The following is a 21,164-nucleotide window of genomic DNA, read 5'->3' as shown; positions in this document are numbered from 1 at the left end:
TGGTGGGTTGTCCTCCAGATTGGCAAATGTAGTTCTGTACTCATGGCCCTGTACTGACTGGCATGTATATTAGACACTCGGGGAGTATAGACAGAATAGGGAATCCCATGTTTGTGACTCTACCATTTGTGATTGAACAGGTGTACATGATCTCTTGATATGTCTTTTGCCTCCATGCAGGTCGAAACCCATCAAAAGAAAAGGATTTGGAGAGCCATCACCTGGAAGGTGCAGACCTTGGGGGTCCACAGCCGGTGGAGCAGCCACTGCGGGAAAAGGTGGGAGGAACTACGCTGCTGTCCCTGGAAGATCACAGAGTCTCAACTGGGGATGTCCTCCCAATGTGAGCAGGGTGCCCCTCAGCCAATGACACCCCTAATGGCCCTCGTTCTGGTGGTGACCTATCCTAGCTTGATGGGCGTTTGAGGGCAGCACAACAACCACAAGGTGGTGAGTACACAGCATTTTCCTGCCTGTCACGTTGCAAAGTGAGGGAGGATCTGACAGCTCTCCCGATATATAGGGATGGGCCATGTGTCACACAGTAGATGAAAGATTTTATTTGGTGACATGTCATGTGTTTTATACTGATGTGCCCTGACCTATTGTGCCAGGGACCTGGGACTGCACTGGATGGGAATCTCAAACCACTAGCTTTTACAGGGCCACATATGGCTGTCTACAGTTATCAATCATGTACTGCTTTCTGTTGCAGTGCGTGTATTTTCCATGCAACAAACCACTACTCCTCAATGTTCTAGGCAAAAGATAAGTAGGTGATGGATCAGTGTTCTCAGCCATGTGTGTGTATAAATTTGTACGCTGGCATCTGCCACCCAGAAGCTTGTGTTTTTCAGTGACTGATGGGTTCTGGTGTCTCACTGCAGTCTGTAATGTGAAGGTGTCCAACATACATGTTACAGGGCTTACACTTTAGTTTGTATTCAGCTACTGATCACTACTTTCCATTGGTAAGTGTGGACTGTCCATTGACATGATTTATGTGCCTACATGTCAGCATGTGCCATTTTCCCTCCAATGCACAAATGTGAGCTGCAGTTTCATGCATGGTCATACTATATTGATGGGATGATGTCTTTATTCCCACATATATATATATATATGTGCCTGGTAATGTGTATGTAGAATAAGCCATTTACAATGGGGGCTACATATCATGGTGTGCCACAAACAGGATTGTGTCACCACTGACTATTGGCTGACACATACCCTCAAGCATCTTAGAATGTCATTTGGCATGTACAACTGCAGTAGCAATGAGGGACATGACAGGTAGGCCCAGAGTTAGGAGCCACAATGTAAATATCTGTGCCCTTGATGTGACATCATGTTGATGAGTGCACGGCACGTGTCATAGTTAAGGTTTATGCCTTGACTATTGGCACGCAACTATGTTTCAGTCACATGTGTTTGAGTACTGGCATTCATTCACAGAGAGACATCTGGGTGGGCATGAGCAAAATGGGGATAGAGATGAAGCTCCCATAGGGCAGCCTGTTAAGGGCCGTCTACAAGTCATTGTAATGTCTGTGTCTCTACAACATGTCAAGGACTAACGGCTTCAACTGAAGCACTCAGAGGATGTCATTGTAAGGAGTGCTAGGCAATAGTGATGATTACCCTGTGGCTTGCTGATTCATAGTGTTGAGTATTTAATGGACAACCCTCCCTGACATCTTAGACATAGGCCCTCATTGGCGGTAAAAACTGCCTATTGCCGCGGCAACGACAGCCTAATGACCGTCGCCGTGGCTACCATCCATCTGCCATAATATGGCCACAACCAGATTTCTGCCACAAGAAGGGCGGAAATCCGGCTGTGGCCCTACTGGAGGATAGCGGTAAGGTGGCGCTGCTACCACCAGCAACGCCACCCCAGTAGACCACCGCCAGACATATTATGACAAATAATATAGCCTGGCAGTGTTCTGCTGGCGGTAGCAACGCCCCAACCAGTCCCCTGCCGGAGACTCCTGGATCCAGGTAAATCGGGTCTCTGACAGGGGAGGGGGTGTTGTGTGTGTGGGGGGGGGTGTGTGCATGTATGTGTGAGTATGTGCGTGAATTCAAGTGTGTGTGGCATTGGTTGCATGCCTGGATGAATGTGTGTGAGTGCGTGGATAAATGTTTGTGAGTGCGTGTATGTATGGTAATGTGTATACGTGTCAATGTGAATGTTATGATGTGTGTGCGGATGTATGCGTGAATGAATGTATGCATGCATGTATGTTTGTGTGGATGAGTGTGTGTCTGCGTGTGTGTGTTTTGGGGGGGCGTGGATGTAGAGGGGGTTGGGGGCGTCAGGGGAGTTGTTGGGGAGGTGGGGGCCTCCTATCAGTGACAGGGAAGGAATTCCCTGTCACTCATAGGTCCTACCGCAATGGTTTTCGTGGCGTTATGAATGCCACGAAAACCATGGCGGTAGACATGTACATAATGCCGCCGGCAGCACAATGGCAGCCACCGGGCTGGAGATTCTCATCTCCAGCCCGGCGGCTGCTACCGCCATGGCGGTCAGTGGTCATAATGTGGTGGTACGTACCGCAGCCTTTTGGCGGTACTACCACCACATTAACACCTACCGCCGGGGTCATAATGACCCCCATAATGTCTACAGTGTTCATTACCATGTCTCTTGTGTGGCGTATCTGAGCGACATCAATGATACCTCCTTGACTCTATTGTCTCTCAGTGAAGTGTGTATAGTGGAACTGCTTTCAGTGTGACATGATTATTTCCTGTATTTCTATAAGGTCCTCATGTATGTGACAAATAGATATGTGCATGCCCTTGTGTGGGAAATATGGGAATGCATTTAGTTTTGGCCTATTATTATGTGACAACAGGTAACTAAGGACTGCTCCATTGGGAAAAAAACCTTGTGGATGAAGAGGTCTCATACTAGTTCAATGTTTACAGTGACTGCACAACTTCAGCCATACAATTGTAGTTTTTGTAAATCCTGATTTTCCTGTGGTAATCTGTTGATTTTTTAGATGGCATGCATACCGATGGTATGGCACATGTTTGGACCACTTAGGTGTAGGTACTTTGTGGGGCCTACTTGACATCATGGTAATGTTTTCTAATCAGAGCTGTTGTGCAAGTGTGTTCACTAACATGTGATGACCCTATTTCTGTGTGTCTTTGCAGCATTTGCACCAGCAAGCAGAGGAGACGTGGCTGAGCCGAGTGAGGAAACATCTGGCCACGAGGGCAAGGGGAGTGCCACAGAGGAGATTGATTCAACATCATCATCTTTATCATTGGATTCTTTCTCCAGTGGTCACAGTGAGATGGTCCAGAGAACCCTAGTGCCTGAGATCACTAAAAAGTGCAGGCAGTGGGTGACCATTAATACACAGAGGGTGGAGGCTTTGAGAGACACAGGAGCCAGTGTGACTAAAGTGGGGAGTCACCTGGTATCTGAAAAGCAGATAGATCCCTGTGTACTTCATCAAGTAGTTTCAGTGGACAACTCAGAGAGCCTGTGCAGTGTGGAGCAGGTTCCCTTTGAATGGGGGGAAGGGGTCTCAGGTTCCTTGAAAGTAGCTGTGAGTCCAACCATGCCTGTGGATTGTTTGCTTGGCAATGACCTGGAGGATTCCCCTTGGAAGGAGGTGGAACACAGGTCACACTTGGAGATGTTGGGTGTGCCTGGGTGGGTATGTGTATTCACTAGGTGAATGGCAGCCCGTCAGGGTGGTCAGGAACCCCTGGAGCCTGAAACAGTGGCCCAGGGGACCGCCAAAAAGAGGAAGGGCAAGAGGCATGGGAAACTGGCCCCAGATGTTCCCACAGTCCGGGAGGAGGCAGAACCTGAGGGTGACACCCTGTCACCTGCAGGGGAGCAGGTGGCTGAGCTGGGGGAGGTCTCTGAGCTGTCACAGTGGCAGCAGGAAGGGGGACCCACAAGGGAAGCATTCTGTGAGGCACAGAAGACATGCTCTACTGTAGTGGGTTTGCGGCAGAAGGCTGCAGACCAGGAGGCTGGCAAGAAGCAAGGATATCACCTGATTTATTGGGAGGATGGCATACTGTATTGTGAGCCTAAGGTTGCTGAGCCTGGTTGTCAGAGCCCTTGAGGCAGAAGTGGGATATCCTCTTGCCATGTCTTCAGTTTGCCTACAGGAAGGTGCCTAAAAAAGGGCTTGGATTTAGTCCTTTTGAGTTCCTGTGTGGCCACCCTGTTAGGGGACCTTTGAGTCTGGTGAAGGAGGGCTTAGAGAAAGCCCCCAGTAAACCCCCCCAGGATGTATTTAACTATTTGCTGGCCTTCAGAAACCAGACTGCTCGCTTCAGAGCTCTCACACAACACAACCTGGAAACAAGCCAAGCAGACATGAAATGGTGGTATGCCCAGGATGCCACTCTGGTCGAATTTCAGCCTGGGTGAAAAGTGTGGGTAATGGTGCCATTGGAGCCTAGGGCACTTCAGGACAAGTGGACCGGGCCATTTGAGGTGGTGGAGTGCAAGAGCGAAGTCACCTACCTGGTGGACTTATAGACACCCAGGAACCCCTTAAGGGTCCTGCATGTGAACCATCTCATGCCACACTGTGAGCATACTGAAATGTCCATGCTTCTAGTGGCAGTTGATGGGGTAGAGAAAGAGAGTGAGTCTCTTCTTGACCTTGAGTCTGCAGGAGAAAAAGATGGGTCTGTGGAGGGAGTGAACCTCTCCCCCTCCTTGACCTCAGAACAACAGAGGGACTGTCGCCACTTATTGGGTCAGTTTGCCTCCCTGTTCTCCTTTATCCCAGGGGTCACACACTTGTACACACATGATGTAAGCACTGGGAGACAGTCCACCCATTAAACAGAAGGTTTACATGGTGACTGATAAGGTCAGGGATAGCATCAAAGATGAGGTGTCTAAGATGTTATCCCTAGAGGTCATTGAGTTTTCTAGCAGTCCTTGGGCCAGCCCTGTGGTCTTGGTCCCAAAGGCTGCTGCTCCTGGTGCCCCCCAGAACTCCAGTTCTGTTAGGACTACTGGGGTCTCAATGCGGTCACTAAAACTGACCCATAGCCCATCCCTGAAGCTGATGAGCTCATAGAACGGTTGGGAGCTGCCATATTCCTCAGCAAATTTGATTTGACGCCTGGGTATTGGCAGATTGCCCTAACTGAGGGGGCCAAGGAGAAGTCAGAATTTTCTACCCCAAATGGACACTTCCAGTTTAAAGTAATGCCATTTGGGATGAAAAATGCCCCTGCCACATTCCAGAGGATGGTCAACCAGGTTTTGACTAGGCTGGATGACTTCAGCGCAGCATACCTAGATGACATTGCAGTGTTCAGTTCCACTTGGGAGGAACACTTACAGCACCTCTGCAGAGTGTTGGAGGCCTTGCAAAAGGCAGTCCTCACTATTAAGGCGAGTCAGTGCCAAGTAGGGCGGGCTCAGTGGTGTATTTGGGACACAAGGTAGGAAGTGGCCAGGTGGCACCTCTACAGCCAACAATTTGCACCATTCTGGCTTAGGAGCCTCACAAGACCCAGACCAATGTGAGGGCCTTTATATCCCTCACAAGGTTATTACAAGAGGTTTGGCAAGGGATATGGCACCATTGCTGCCCCCTTGAATGAGTTGACTTCCAAGAAGCAACCAAAGAATGTAATATTGACATAGGCTTGCCAGACTGCTTTTGATGACCTGAAGGCTGCCATGTGCACAACACCTGTGCTGGAGGCACCAGACTACTCCAAGGAGTTTGTTGTGCAAACAGACACCTCAGAGCATGGTATAGGAGCAGTACTCTCACAGCTTCATGAAGAGGGCCTAGATCAACCTGTAGCCTTCATTAGCACGAGGTTACTTCCCAGGGAATGTGGGTGGAGTGCAATAGAGTGTGAAGCTTTTTTGTGGTCTGAGCGCTGAAGAAGCTAAGACCCTACTTGTTTGGAACTCACTTCCAGGTTTAGACTGATCACAAGCCCCTCAGATGGTTAATGCAGATGATGGGTGAGAATCCAAAACTGCTGAGGTGGTCCATTTCCCTAAAGGGGATGGACTTTACGGTGGAACACTGCCCTGGTATAGAACACGCCATTGCGGATGGTCTGTCCAGATTCTTCCACCTTAGTGATGAGAACTCCCATGAGGTTGGGTAGTTGCTCCCCACTTTCATCCAGAGGGGACACATGTTAGACTTGTCATCCTTGGCATGGTCTCCCCAAATTTGTTTCCTCTGTTCCAAGGTTGTTGATGTGTGCTGGACTCTGTTGTTGCTGTTTTTGTTACTCTGGGCACTTTACCTTTGCCATCCAGTGCTAAAGTGGAAGTGCTCCTATGTAAAATGTATGTGTAATTGGCTTTCCATGATTGGCATATTTGATTTACTAGTAAGTCCCTAGTACAATGAACTAGAGGTGCCCAGGGTCTGTAAATCAAATGCTACTAGTGGGCCTGCAGCACTGGTTTGCCACCCACATGAGTAGCCCTGTAAACATGGCTCAGACCTGTCAGTGCAGTGTCTGTGTATGCAGTTTTACACTGCCAATTCGACTTGGCAAGTATACCCACTTGCCAGGCCCCAACCTACCCCTTTCTTACATGTAAAGCACGCTCTAAGGCAGGTCCTAGGTAGCCCCATGGGCCGGGTGGAGTGTATGTTTAAAGTAGGACATATACTAATGTGTTTTACATGTCCTGACAGTAAAATACTGCCAAATTTGGTTTTCATTGTTGCAAGGCCTATCTCTCTCATATGTTAACATGGGGGCTGCCTTTAAATATTATTGAAGTGTAGATTCCCTTTGGGAGCAGATAGGAATATGGACTTTAGGGTCTCTGAACTCACCATTTAAAAATACATCTATTAGTAAAGTTTATTTTTATAATGTATGTTTGAAAATGCCACTTTTAGCAAGTAGGCATTTTCTTGCTTAAACCATTCTGTGAATCTGCCTGTTTGTGGATTCCCTGTCTGGGCCAGTTTGACAGTTGGGCTATTTCCATCTGTCCTCTACACAGGGATAAAAAGGGATCTGGGGTGTAGCCTGCATATCCTGATGAGCCATCTGTGCTGGGAGGGAGGGGAGGAGGGGTCACTCACACCTGGAAGGGCTGTGCCCGCCCTCCCAAAATGCAGTCTCCAGCCCCCTGGGGTGTGTCCAGTTCCTGACTTGGGCAAGGCAGGATCTTGCAAACAAGAGAGACTTTCATTTGAAGTTTGCCTACCTCAAAAGCAGAAAGGAGTAGAAGTAGTGGACCCAAACCCCCTGAAAATTAGATCATTCTGGAATCAAGAGAAACATCTGCCAAGGAGGAGAGCTGAAGAGCTGAGGAGAAGTGCTGCCCCTGCCTGTGACTGTGCCTTGTGGGGCTATCCTGCAGTTGCTGCTTCTGCCTGTGAACAGGTAACAAAGACTGGACTTTGTTGTGCATTCCTGCTTTGGAAGAATCTCCAAGGGCTTGAATTGCGCCTGCTTCCTGTTGTTGAAGTCTCAGGGCCATCAAAGATTTCCCCTGCTAGCACCTGGACTCTCTGCTGAGAATCTTGCCCTGCCAAGTGGTGCCCTATCCAGTCCCTGGGCCCTTAAGAAGTGAAGCTGGCAGACAAGAATTGAAAATCCACGCACAGAATGGCGTGCATGGAAATTTCCGACGCACCTTCCACAACGCCGCTGATAAATGTCACGCTGCTGGTTTCGTGGCTGAAATCGATGCTCCACCTCCATTGCGGCTGGGAGATTGATGCAACGCAGCTGGAGAAATGATGCGCAACACTCGCTTACGGAGGCCGATAAAGACACAAACCCAGCACAGCGTGGTTTTCTAACACTGTGCCACTGAATTTCCCATGCATCGTCCCTGGGCGTCAAAGTCAACCCGACTCTGCGCGGATCGAAGGTGCCACATGAAGACAGATAGACTATGAATGAAACAGCAGTGAAAATGATATGGCAAAAGTGAAAGATACACATGCTAACATGTAGGCATAAGGAATGATGGCAACAGTGATGTTACCAAAATCTGGGCACTGGACATCCACTATTTACCAATGGAAAGTATTGCTCTGTGACTGCACCCAAAGGGCAATGTATGCTCTATCACATGTATGATGGCCACCTTCACATGAGAGACAGTAGTGAGACACCAGCACTCATGACACACTGACGACAAGTGGGTTGTGGGGGACTGATACCAACATACTCTCTTTATCAGACACATGGCTGAGTACAGTGATATGTTACCTCATGTTGTTTGTTGTTGGGGCTGGCATACTGAAGACAAGTGGATTGTTGAGTACAAATGACACCCACAACAACAACATGGCATGATTGATCACTGTACTCAGCCATGTGTTAGCCCTGGAGAGTATATTGGTTGCAGACTGTTCTCTGTTGTGTCCTAGGTCACTGGGCCAATAGGCAAGGCACATCAGCATGCACCAACTTCCATACCTACACAAACAATTACTTATCTTATGTGCCACGCATGACACATCTCCAATCTTCAGTGGGAGACAGCAGACTCTAACACATCAGCTTGGCAATGTAACAGGCAGGAGTATGCCTAGGACTTACTCCCTTGTAGCTACTGTGCTCCCCTCAAATGCCCATCAAGCTCAGGGTAGGCTACCACCAGAAGGTGAGCTATCAGAGGTCAGGCTCCAGCATGTGCCCTGCCCCTGTTGGGAGGACAGCCCCAGCTGGACCTCTGCAATATTCCAGGCCCAGCATCTCAGGTCCTCCCACCTCTTGTGGCAGTGGGCGCTCTTCCAGCTGTGGGCCCCCTGGGTTCGCACCTTACGAGTGATGGCTCTCCAAATCTCTTTCTTCTGATGGACGTTGACCTGTATGAATGGAATAGACAAATGAAGAGGTTACAGTTCTATGTTTTGGTCAGCTGGTTGTGTCACTCACATTTCAGAAAAACAACCACAAAAATGTTGTAATTGTCAACACACTACAAGTGCGAAGTTCAATGCACACAGTCCTTACAGGCAACTACCATAGTACTGACTACACCAAAAGACTTAAGTGACAATTAAAGGGCTGCCATGGGTGGCACGGGAAGTCTCTTCTCTGTGCATGTGTGGACATGTGACTGACGCAATGTAATCTCATATCACTTCAGAGTGGGTTTATGTGGTATATACTTGTAGCACAGAACATACCTTTTACCATATGTGGCAATCCTACAGAGATGGTATCCAGCATAATAAGGTATGTTTGGTCTGATTGGTTGCATGTAACGAAGCTAATGAGTCACCTGTCATGCCCTCCTCTGAATTGACCAACCATCTGCAATGTAGGGTTTTCACTTGTGCAATACACCTGGACTGTACAATTATGATTTATGGAAAGGTAACAACAGAGCTGTGGGACCTGTCATAAGTCATGACACAATGTACAAAGGGGCATATTTATACTCCGTTTGCGCCGAATTTGCGTCGTTTTTTTCGACGCAAATTCGGCGCAAAACTAACGCCATATTTATACTTTGGCGTTAGACGCGTCTAGCGCCAAAGTATGAGGAATGAGCGTCATTTTTTTGCGTGAACGCCTTCCTTGCGTTAATGAGATGCAAGGTAGGCGTTCCCGTCTAGAAAAATGACTGCGACGCAAATGCGTCGTATTTATACTCCCGGGCAAAAATCACGGGAGTGGGCGGGGCAAAAAAACCCGCATTTGCACCTCTTTTTAACGCCTGGGTCAGGGCAGGCGTTAAGGGACCTGTGGGCTCAAAATGAGCCCACAGCTGCCCTCCCATGCCCCCAGGGACCCCCCCTGCCACCCTTGCCCACCCCAGGAGGACACCCAAGGATGGAGGGACCCATCCCAGGGACATTCAGGTAAGTTCAGGTAAGTATATCTTTTATTTTATTTTATATTTTTCTGTGGCATAGGGGGGCCTGATTTGTGCCCCCCTACATGCCACAATGCCCAATGGCCATGCCCAGGGGACATAAGTCCCATGGGCATGGCCATTGGGCAAGGGGGCATGACTCCTGTCTTTACTAAGACAGGAGTCATGTAAATGGCGTCTGGGCGTCGTTAAAAATGGCGCAAATCGGGTTGAGGCGATTTTTTTGCCTCAACCTGACTTGCCCCATTTTAAGACGCCCTAACGCCATTTTCCCCAACGCCGGCGCTGCCTGATGTACGTGGTTTTTTTCCACGCACACCAGGCAGCGCCGGTCTGCTAGCGCCGGCTAACGCCATTCAATAAATACGGCGCCCGCATGGCGCTTCAGAATGGCGTTAGCCGGCGCTAAACTTTTTGACGCAAAACTGCGTTAGCGCAGTTTTGCGTCGAAAAGTATAAATATGGCCCAAAGTGTTCAGGCCAAGTCTTTTGGTCACATCTAAGGATCTGCAGGTCTACAGGGAGTGAGCCCTGATCCACAGTTACATAGCCACAGTAACTCTACCACAGCCTAGTTTATGTCCCATACTGGGAAAACATTTGACAGGCCTTGGTCTCTGCAGGCTGATCATACATAACTTTCATGACACTCATATTTCCATCACTTCAGTGCATCCTGTGCCCATCCTCTACGTGGGTTCAGAGTTGTGTGGCACTCCGAAGGGCACAGTGAGTTTTGCATGGTTCTAATACAACAGTTTGGCAAGGCCAGATGTGGGCTCTGTGATCTGTGGGATTATACACATTGCTACCAAGATCCTCACAAGACTCAAACAGTATACATACACAGCTCATGCTTTAATGTATCAAGGTGGCAGTATTATGTGTTATGACTGGGGAGTCTTACCATGTAATAATAGCATGTTACCCACTAGTGGACCTTGTGTTCAAACTAGCAAACCTTAGCTCACTCCTGGTACTGTGGCAAAGAGCAGTCAGGCTTCATATAGGCACATGTGTAAAGCATTTCATAATACCATCCTGGATGATAAGTAAGTAAAACGACTCGAAAGAAATCCAAATCCAATGTAGAAAAATAAAGCTTGTTTTTATATAAATGTAGATACCAAAATTAACTTTTTTAAGTTACACACAACCAGAGTTATGAATTTTAGGAGCTTTAGAAAATAGGGTATTTTAACTGTTCATGTGGCTCCCATTGAAGTCAATGGAGAAAATCAAAGTGTGTACTCGGGCACTTGCTGGGTGAGCTCTGGGGAGCCCACATGGACTTAAGGTTCTGTAGGGTCCTAGACCAAGAGTGAACAGTCAGCTTCTTATTACCTTGCCCAGGGAGTCTGGATGCAGAGATGCTTTGGGTATCTTTGGTGCTGATGGTGTGTGGCTTTTGGCACTTTTGCACCACTTGGAAAATGGGTTCTTAGCGGTGGACGCATGCTCTACCCCTTGAATGTAAAGGTCTTTGGGGTGGCCAGGACTAGGAATCAATAGCTGGAACTTTATCATCATGCCCGGTGGCTTGAGGTGCAGATATGGCTTCTAGCTGTCAATCCCAGGAGCTGGTCGCACCAAGGGTGCTTTGCTACTCCTCTCGAGGTCACTCTCTTCAGTATTCAGAGCTATAGGAGAGGGGTCATTGCCGACGTTGGTCTCTATGTTAGGGGTCTGTTCTGGAGTTGGTGATGTCCGGGTGGCCTTCGGTTTCCGGATTGGCAGCAGACTAAACTTGGTAGCTGCAAAGGTGGTCTGCTGGCTCTTCGACAACTGGAGGTGATCCAGCAAGGAGTAGAGGCTTGAAATATGACAAAGACCTCAATCCCAATCTTCAGTACTGGACACTGAGTTTCTTTAGGCTCACACACATGGATCCTGTCACAGTTCTTTGACATTAGCACAGTGGTTACTCCTATAGTTTATTGGGGACTGGTACCACCAGTCAGGGGAGTCTTTCTTGGCTTTTCGGTGTCGACTGGGGTCCCTCTTGCTGGGACCAATGAGCTTTCACCTCAGGCACACTTTGGTAACTCAGTTCCAATGGTGGTCTCCGTAGGTCACTTCTGTGTCATTTCTTCATGCTGCAGCTGGACTCCAGGCCCTGTTGTCGGTGATGATATCTTCTTTGTGCCTCTACTTCTTTGAAAGTAAGAACTGAGGGTCTGGTGTCAGGGGATCCCCTTAAATCCTAGTTTAGGGGGCATTAAGGTTATGGGGGACAGTAGCCAATGGGCTACTGGTCCCCGCAGCTAGTCCACCCCTGCAGTGACAACTTCTTGTGGGATGATGTCACTTTCTACCCAGAACCCACTAATCCTCAGGGTTGCCAAGATAGCAGAACCGTCTCGGCTGTACCGACCTCCTAGCCCATCCTGAAGTTGTGGCTAGCCTTTTGGAAGTATACACCTCCTGCATAGCTAATTTCCCTCCTTTCAGTCTGGACAGGTTGGGAAGGGCTTTGTCTTCAAGTGAGGGGAAAATAATGATACTTCAAGGGCGGATGAAGCCTTTAAGCCTCACTGTCTTGATTACCTGTCACACTATCCAGCCTGGGAGAGAGAAGGTGTGACCTAGCACAACCAACCAGAAGGAGGATAGACTATTGTCTCTGGTGGCAGAAGCTCAAGGGAGCCCACCAAAACATCAGAGAGCTTGGCAACTTGGTGGGCACCCTCTACGGGTGCCACCAGGGCACCTGCTAGTTAGTCCTGAACATGGGCATCATGCTCAGGGTTAAGAAGCAAGATGCTTGATACCAAACACGAGGGAATCGGCCAGGCCATCACAGAGCTGGACATCTGGGAACTGTTATCCTATGGACCGCCTGTTACTCATGGTAGCAATACATTTTAAATGCTATCACTGGGTCATATATGCTCATGCATGTATGTCTTCACTCATAGTACAGTGCACCCTGCCTTCTGGGTTATAGGAGGCCTGCCTTAGGAGTGACTGACATATGGGCAGTAAAAGGACTCTGCCTGCACCTGGTGTGGGTAGAGTCTGGCTCAAACAGCAGGTTGCTTTTGCAGCACTGACATGGCAGCTTTGCAGTCTCACTTTTACTTGGGTCACCCAGGGAGGCACAAATCAGTGCTGCAGCCCTGGTGACCCTTTTACCACCCTTTCCCTGGCTACCACTGGTACCAATTACTAGGGATTTGCAGAGGTGGTAAAGTCCTTGCCAATTAGCCTATGCAGTTCAACATACAGTTGAAGGGAAAAAGCATTAGTTCTAAGGGTCTAGTTAGCAGACCTCAGTGCACTAACAGGTTAGAAACAGCATCAAGCAGCAAAACGTGTGAGTGACCCTTTAAAAGGGGCACTTTACAACAATGTGGTAACACACATACATGTTGTTTTACATTTACAAACATCATATCTGATGATATGTTACTGTAAGGCTGTAAAGTCTCCTGGTCTAGATATGTGAATGCAACAGTAGGAGGATGTAGGGCTGATCACACATTACACAACACAATGGTAAGGTGAAATACAAAGAGTGCTTATCTCCACTACTAGCACTATGCACATCCTATGTATGGAATAAAAAATGTGACAAAAGGCGCCTGAAAAAATCCAACTGACTCTAAGAGGCACATAATAGTCTATGAGGAAGGGAAGGATGTGTCAAACAGAGTCAAATATGCCTATGAGGTTCTTACCTCTGGTGAGTCAACGAGCTGATCATAAAGGGGAAGGACCTCCTCAACGAGCCTCTTCAGCTCCTTAGGAGAGAAAGCAGGGGCCCTTTCACCTGCTTGGCCTGGCATAATTGCTCCCAGAGGCGGCACACAGCTGCTGAAGTGGTGGAGGTGTGGCTGGCAGCAGTGTTAGGAGTCAAGTGATTGATTTAGCAAAACACAGCATACATGTACATCACATACACAGTCATCACCACCGACGGCCACAGTCATTGGGCCGCTTCCGTCACAGTCACCAACGTTAGCTATGGCTGTGTCCCCCATGCTTGAAACTGTCCACAGTGTGGTCAACTTCCTCCAGCGGCTGTGGGTGGTTCCTAATGTCCAGTGAACTAGGTCAGTCATCCGCCATTTTGGCAGTTGTAACTACAGTATTGGGCCCTGTTAAATGTGTCACAACATCAATATATGTGTCTGATTATCTCAAACAATGTAAAGTAGCCTTGTTGTGTAGATTCTCCTAAACAGTCACCAGTGTTGTGTGGTGCTGGTCACAGATGGCATATTACGGGGGTGCACTGCCCACCGCAGTTAACGGTATTTTTGTTGGTTGGAACAGACCGTTATATTTCAAGGAACACATGAGGCCATTGAGTAGTACACAGCTTTGATGTGTAATGGGTATGACGTTTTTCCTGTCAGTAATGCTTTGTCACATGATTTTGGTCCTATTCATCATGTATGTTAGCGTGGGCACAGAGACTAATGCTCCAACTCATTTAATTTCACAAACAGGTACCCTGGGAGGGAGAGAGATTGGAGGTGACAAGCTCCAGTGTATCATCCATTGCCAGACCTTCAAACCATGGAAGAATGTCACATCATCAAGCAGTTCCATCTGAATGGACAAACTATGGTGCATTTGTGTCATGAGTTGGAGACAGATCTGGTACCTGAAAACACAAATCTAACATGCATACCATCCATTGTGGCTATGTGGTCCTTCTAATATATACCCGAGCCATATCTGGTGGTATGTCCCAACCTATGTTCAGTGGTGTGTTAAGAGACATGCTATCAGCAATGATGAAACACTTTGACAGCTATGTCATATTGCCCAGACGTGAGGATTTAGCCATTGTGATGGCTGACTTCTATGGTTTTGGTTGTCTCTCACATGTGGTGGTAGCCATTAATGGCACACACATTACCTTGGTGCCACCACAGGCCAGTGAACATGTCTATTACAACAGGAAGCACTACATGCAAGTGGTCTACTTGTTAGATCTGTACATTTCAAATGCTGTGCCTGGTACCCAGGTTAAGCCCATGATTCCTTTGTAATGTGGAACATCACCATGCCCCAGCTGATGTCACAACTGCAACCAGAGAGGGCCTAGCTGGTTGGTAAGTCATGTGACCTGATTTTGTGTGTGCAATGTCAAGTGCTACAATCTTGAAGTGAGTGGCTCATTGTGGCACTTATGTCTCATTTCAAAACAGGAGACTCAGTGTATCAAAATTGTCCTTGGTTGTTGACACCACTGAGGAATCCAACTACGCCAGGTGAAATCTGCTTCAATGATGCCCATGGAAGAACACAGCAGACAGTTGAGTGGGCTTTTGGGCTCCTGAAGGCCAGGTTTCGCTGTCTGGACAAGACTGGGGGAGTCCTCCTCTACTCACCCGGGAAGGTGTGTCAGATCGCCGTGGCATGCTGCATGCTCAATAACATTGCCCTGCGGAGGAATATCTCTTACATCCCAGAGGACGCAGATCCTAAGGTGCCACCGGGTGAGAATCCTGAAATGCCAAATGAATATGATAGTGGTGAAGAGGAAGGAGCTGACTTGCAACAAGATCTCATGGACAACTTCTTCTCATGAGTGTAACTATGTCATGAGATGTCATGACTTTGACTGTACAATGAACCATACTTGTGATAATGTGCGGAGTATATTTCTGGAAATAGGGAGCTGGTGGTCAGACAAAATCTGAAAAAAGGGTGTTTGATGGAGAAGCTTTTGACACATTCACATTTTGATGATGTTTCTTTGTTTGTGTCAGATTTTTCTAATGGATTTTGCTCTCCAGAACTTTACTATGTGATTTGTGTCATATGTATGGTTTCATAACTATACTCCTTGATCTGTTCTTTCTTCAGGTACCTTCCCCATGAGATCTTCATTTGGGCATTTCAGAGTTGTGACAGTGGCAGGCATATCGGACTGCTGGTCCATTGGAGGAGGCTGGCCTGGTTTGTAGTGGGTATCGTGGGTACTTAAAACCTTATACCAGGTGCTGTTATCCCTTATTAGTGAAGTAGTAGAGTTCTAGCAGCTTAGGCTGATAGAGGTAGCTATAGCAGAGCAGCTTAGGCTGAACTAGGAGACATGCAAAGCTCATGCAATAACACTTATAGTTACACAGTACTTATACACAACTAAAGACAATACTCAGTGTTACCAAAAATAAATGTATTTATTTGGGTGACACAGTATCAAAAAAATCTTAGAGACAATACTCCTTCTGGAGGTAAGTATCACACACAATATGTACACTAGACACCAAAATTAGACATGCAAATAGTCATAGAACAATGCAAACAGTAGGAAATCATATAGAATGCAATGGGAGAAAATAGGTTGAGGGACAACACAAACCATATACTAAAAAAAGTGGAATGTGAATCACAAATTCCCCCCTATACAAGTGTAGTGTGTGCAGAATCACTGGGAGAGTAAGAATACAGTAAAGGTAAGTAAATGACCCCACCCCAGAGCCCAGAAAAGCAGGAGTAAAGTACTGGAAGTTTCCTTAGGACACACTACACCTTGTTTTTGGGATTTTGCAGCAGCCAACCAAGTCTGAAAAGAACAACTGCTGGATTATTGGACCTGAAGGGGACCAATTTCGGAAGTCAAAAGAAGTTCATCGAAGGACAGGAGCCCCTGCCAATCCAGACGAGGGAGCAAAAGAAGAGTCCCCAGTTAGTCGAAGACTGCAGAAATGCACCCAAGGAAGATGCCAGCAGGTTTTTGCATGATGTAAAAGATGTCCCACGGCGTGAAGATCGTTGCAAATGAGATTTCGTGTTCGAAGGCGCCAACAAGCCTTGGCTATGACAAAATAATGATTTTCATCAAAATGGCAATGGATGGACTCAGGAGGGACCTGGAGGCCTCAACTCTGTGTGAGGAGGAAGAGGGGGCTCTCAGCACTTTAGAGAGCCCTCAGGATGCCATCCATCACCCTCAGAAGCCACAGGATCCGGGTTCAAAGGAGGTACAAAATGCAGTTGATGCAGCACAACAAAAGAAGGTCCCACGACGCTGGAGAACAACTCAGCGAGTTGAGCATCACACGGTGGAGTGCTGGGGACTGGGCCAGACTGTGCATGAAGGAATTTTGCAAAGAGTGCACAGAGGCCTCAGGAGGCGAAGAAGACCCAATACACAGGGGTACCGTCGTTCTCGGGGAGACAAGGTCTTACCTCCTCCAAATTGCATCAGCAGGACCTCAGGTCAGTTTATGTTGATGATGTCCACCCTCTGTGTCCATAGGAGCACGCTCGTTGCCATGAGAGGAGTCCCAGGGTACTGGTCGTCACCTTGGAAGGTGCCTGCTTGGAGCAGGGGAGTGACTCCATCACTCCACGGGAGATTCCTTCGGTCCTTCTGGTGCAGGATGAAGACAGGGAGTCCCCAGAGCATGCACACTGTGGAAACTGTTGCAGTTGCTGACTTGGAGCTGAGGTTGCTGAAGAAAAATGTCTTTTGTAGACACTTTGTTGCAGTTACAGTGTTTCTTGGAGCAGGTTGCGGTTGATCCGGGGTCAGAAGAGTTTGAAGTTGTTGCAGAGGATTCCTGAAGGAAACATGCAAGCAGAATCTAAAGAGAACCCACAGGAGAGACCCGAAATAGCCCTGAGATGGGGATTGGCTAACTTATCAGGTAAGGATCTATCAGGAGGGGTCTCTGAGGTCACCTGCTGGCACTGGTCACTCAGAGCCCTCCAGAGTGCCCCCACATCTTGTGAAGCAAGATGGCTGAAGTCTGGGACACACTAGAGGATCTCTGAGAACCACCCCTGGGGTTGTGATGGACAGGGGAGTGGTCACTCCTCTTTCCTATGTCCAGTTTTCCGCCAGAGAAGGGGTCCCTGATCCGGTGTAGACTGGTTTATGAAAGGAGGGCACCATCTGTGCCCTTCAAAGCCTTTCCAGAGGCTGGAGGAGGCTACCCCTCCCCAGAGTGTAACACCTATTTCCAAAGGGAGAGGGTGTAACACCCTGCTCTCAGAGGAAATGCTTTGGTCTGCCTTCCTGGGACTGGGCTGCCTAGACTCCAGGAGGCCAGAACCCTTTCTGTGAGGTGGCAGCAGCTGCAGCTGCAGCTGCAGCTGCAGCTCCAGCACAAGCCTCAGGGAGCTGGTTTGGCAGTCCCAGCTGTCCATGGTGGAGCCCCCAGGATGCATGGCTCCCCAATACCAGATTTGGAATGGGGGGACAATTCCATGATCTTAGACATTTTACATGGCCATATTTGGAGTTACCATTGTGAAGCTACGTATAGGTATTGGCCTATATGTAGTGCACGCATGTAATGGCATACCCGCACTCACAAAGTCTGGGAAAAAAGCCCTGAACTATATGGGGGCACCTTTTCTAGAGCAAGGGTGCCCTCAAACTTAGTGACTTTGCACCTAACCTTCAGCAAGTGAAGGTTATACATATAGGTGACTTATAAGTTACTTAAGTGCAGTGAAAATGGCTGTGAAATAGTGTGTGCACTCTCTCACGCAGGCTGCAATGGCAGTCCTGTGTAAGGGTTTGTCTGAGCTCCCTATGGGTGGCAAAAGAAATGCTGCAGCCCATATGGATCTCCTGGGACCCCAATGCCCTGGGTACCTAGGTACCATATGCTAGGGACTTATAAGGGGGTCCAGTGTGCCAATTGAAATTGGTAAATGAAGGGACTGGCCTACAGTGACAAATTTAAAAGCAGAGCGAGCATAAGCACTGAGGTTCTGATCATCAGAGCCTCAGTGGCACTACACAGGCATACACATTATGCCACAAACTATGAGCACTGGGGTCCTGGCGGGAAGGATCCCAGTGAGACAGGCAAAACACAATGACATATAGGTTTTTATCTATGAGTACTGGGGTCCTGGCTAGCAGGATCCCAGTGACACAGTAAAAACACACTGACACACACTCACAAACAGGTCAAAAGAGGGGGTAACCATGCTAGAAAGAGGCTACTTTCTCACAGACATAGATTGTTTCTGGGAATGTATTCCCTAGATTTTGAATGTAGACGACCTGTGTTAAGACAGCTTGCACAGTGATAGGATGGAAGTGCAGAAGACTCAGTTGGACTTGTTTGTCAATGTGTGGTGGCCATGATGTATAAGGTGTGTCACAATGTGGTCAGTAAAACTGTTGCCGTAGGCCAAATTCATGTCAGTGTCCCTTCACATTGGCTAAACTCTCTTTTTGTCTGAACTGTTTGTCATTGTTAATGTGTTTCATTAGTGTAGGCCAAAGTGTCAGTGGCATGTAACTGACATTTGTTTATGCCATACCACCAGATGCAGTAGCACCGGACTGTAATGATCCTGGGATCAGGGACTGTTGTACTTCCATCTGTCTGGATGTTGCATTCCATGAGGGGGGCTTCCTTTTGACAGCTAGGTGATATAGCTCCACTTTCTATGACTCTTACATCTTGGCAGCCTATGTGCTGAACAATGTAATAAAATCTCTTCTAAAACAATACACTTGTATGTATGTGCTAGTGTGTAATGGTTGTAATCATGAGCTGATCACCGTGTACATGCAACATATCCCTGCCTGCATAAGTATCTTGCATCTCCATCATATGGTTCATATGCTCTCACCTACATATATAGTTAAATGTTAAATTTAAGACAGCAGACAGTGAGGTTTTGATGGTTGAATTTATTTAAATGCTAATACAGAAAATACATTTCGGACAGAAAGAAACAAAAATGTAAAGTGAAGGGGTCAGTCATGATGAATTAAATCATTGGAGTAGATGCACACCCTTGGAAGTCCAGAGTATTCCTCCCATTGGAACTGGAACTAGAATGTGGTTCAGGATCAGTCCATAGAGTGTATATGTGACACACAAAGGAGGACATTTAGGAAGAGGTTTCTTGCTGGCAGTGGTTGGTGTTTTGCCATCCGCACCTCCTGGATTCTTGCATGGGCGTCCCTGCTTTTGAGGGGGGGATCAGCTGCTGCAGAAGCAGGTGTGTCTGAGTGTAGTTGTGCCTCTGGAAGGACCTCCCTTCCTGTGGCTGCCACAGATGTAATTGGGCTTGAAGTAGTTTGCCACAGGAAGGGGTGCATGGTGGTGGAAAAGGCCTGCTCAGGGTTGTGTGGATATCCAGCAGCACCCGTGTTAAAGCACCCATGTTAGAGTTGTGGTCATCCAATTTTTGGATCATGTCCCTCTGCAGCTGCTTCATTTCCCAGAGTTCAGTTAACAGCTGGCCAATCGCACCTTGGGACTCCTGATAGACACCCAAGATGTGGCTGATGGTATCCTGGTTGACAGTTGCCCCTGTGGCCTCAATCCACCGGCCCTCAGCATCCCTCCCAAGCACCCTAACCCCATGAGCCTGTTTCCTTGGCACAGGATACCTTCTCCAACTGGGTCCTGGACCCTCTGTGCCAATAGTGTTGGGCTGAAACTCAAGATTCAGGACTGAGGAGGACAAAATGGTTGAAACAGTGTTAGGTACACAGGTTGAGGGACGCGTTGTTGCCTGTGATGTTGACGCAACAGCGTTGGGAGGTGTCATTGTGGGCACAGTGAGACTCACTGCTGCTGCCTGACTAGGTTGCTGAGATGTGCCAGCGCCGTCCACCCCAAGTCCAAGAGTGTCGTCATCACTGAGGGCTTCATCCGGAGATGAGCGGGAATCTGGTCAGTGGACGAGGTCTGCCAGGGGCTGTGCCAGCTCAACCCGTTGAGAAAGAGAGTACAATGTTATTGGTTGAAGTGTGACATCTCCCTCCAAAGGGTTTGTTCTACAGTAGGACATTGGACATTCTTAATTGGTAGGTTAGTCTATTGTGCCCTGTTACCATGATATTAGAGTATTTGACATGGCATGTGTGAGGCTTGCCTAAACTATTAGACTCAAGCAGATCATTAGATGTGCTGATGAGCTGCATTTTTGAGGAGGGAATGAAAATGACCAACAGTGAAGCCAACACAGCGGAGAGGCAACATGTGCATTTGACCATTCGAAGGCCTAGTTAAGTGTGATTCAGGCAAACACACAACTTTGTTATATTTGCAACTGCAGTCATGTATGCAGTGGTGTGTCAATGTGTTTGCCGCCACTACCAATCTGCTGCTGCAGTTTAAGGCCTTAGAAATACTTGGTGTACACAGTTGGTAAGGTGTCATTCCTGTCCTCAATAGTTTACTCTTAGGATACCAGGTCAAGATGGAGCTAGGTAGACTGACACACCTCTGAGTTGAAAATGATCTGTATATTGCTTGCTCCCAGGTGAGTAAACTTCATTTGAGTGGTGTATGTGGGCAAGCAAACACTGCACTGGTGGTTGGAGTCACAGAAACAGGGTCTCCTGGGAGTTGTAGTCAGGTCACTCCCTCTACTT

Source organism: Pleurodeles waltl, chromosome 3_1, assembly GCF_031143425.1.
Source record: "Pleurodeles waltl isolate 20211129_DDA chromosome 3_1, aPleWal1.hap1.20221129, whole genome shotgun sequence".
Classification (NCBI taxonomy): domain Eukaryota; kingdom Metazoa; phylum Chordata; class Amphibia; order Caudata; family Salamandridae; genus Pleurodeles; species Pleurodeles waltl.
Note: the sequence above shows the minus strand (reverse complement) of the source record.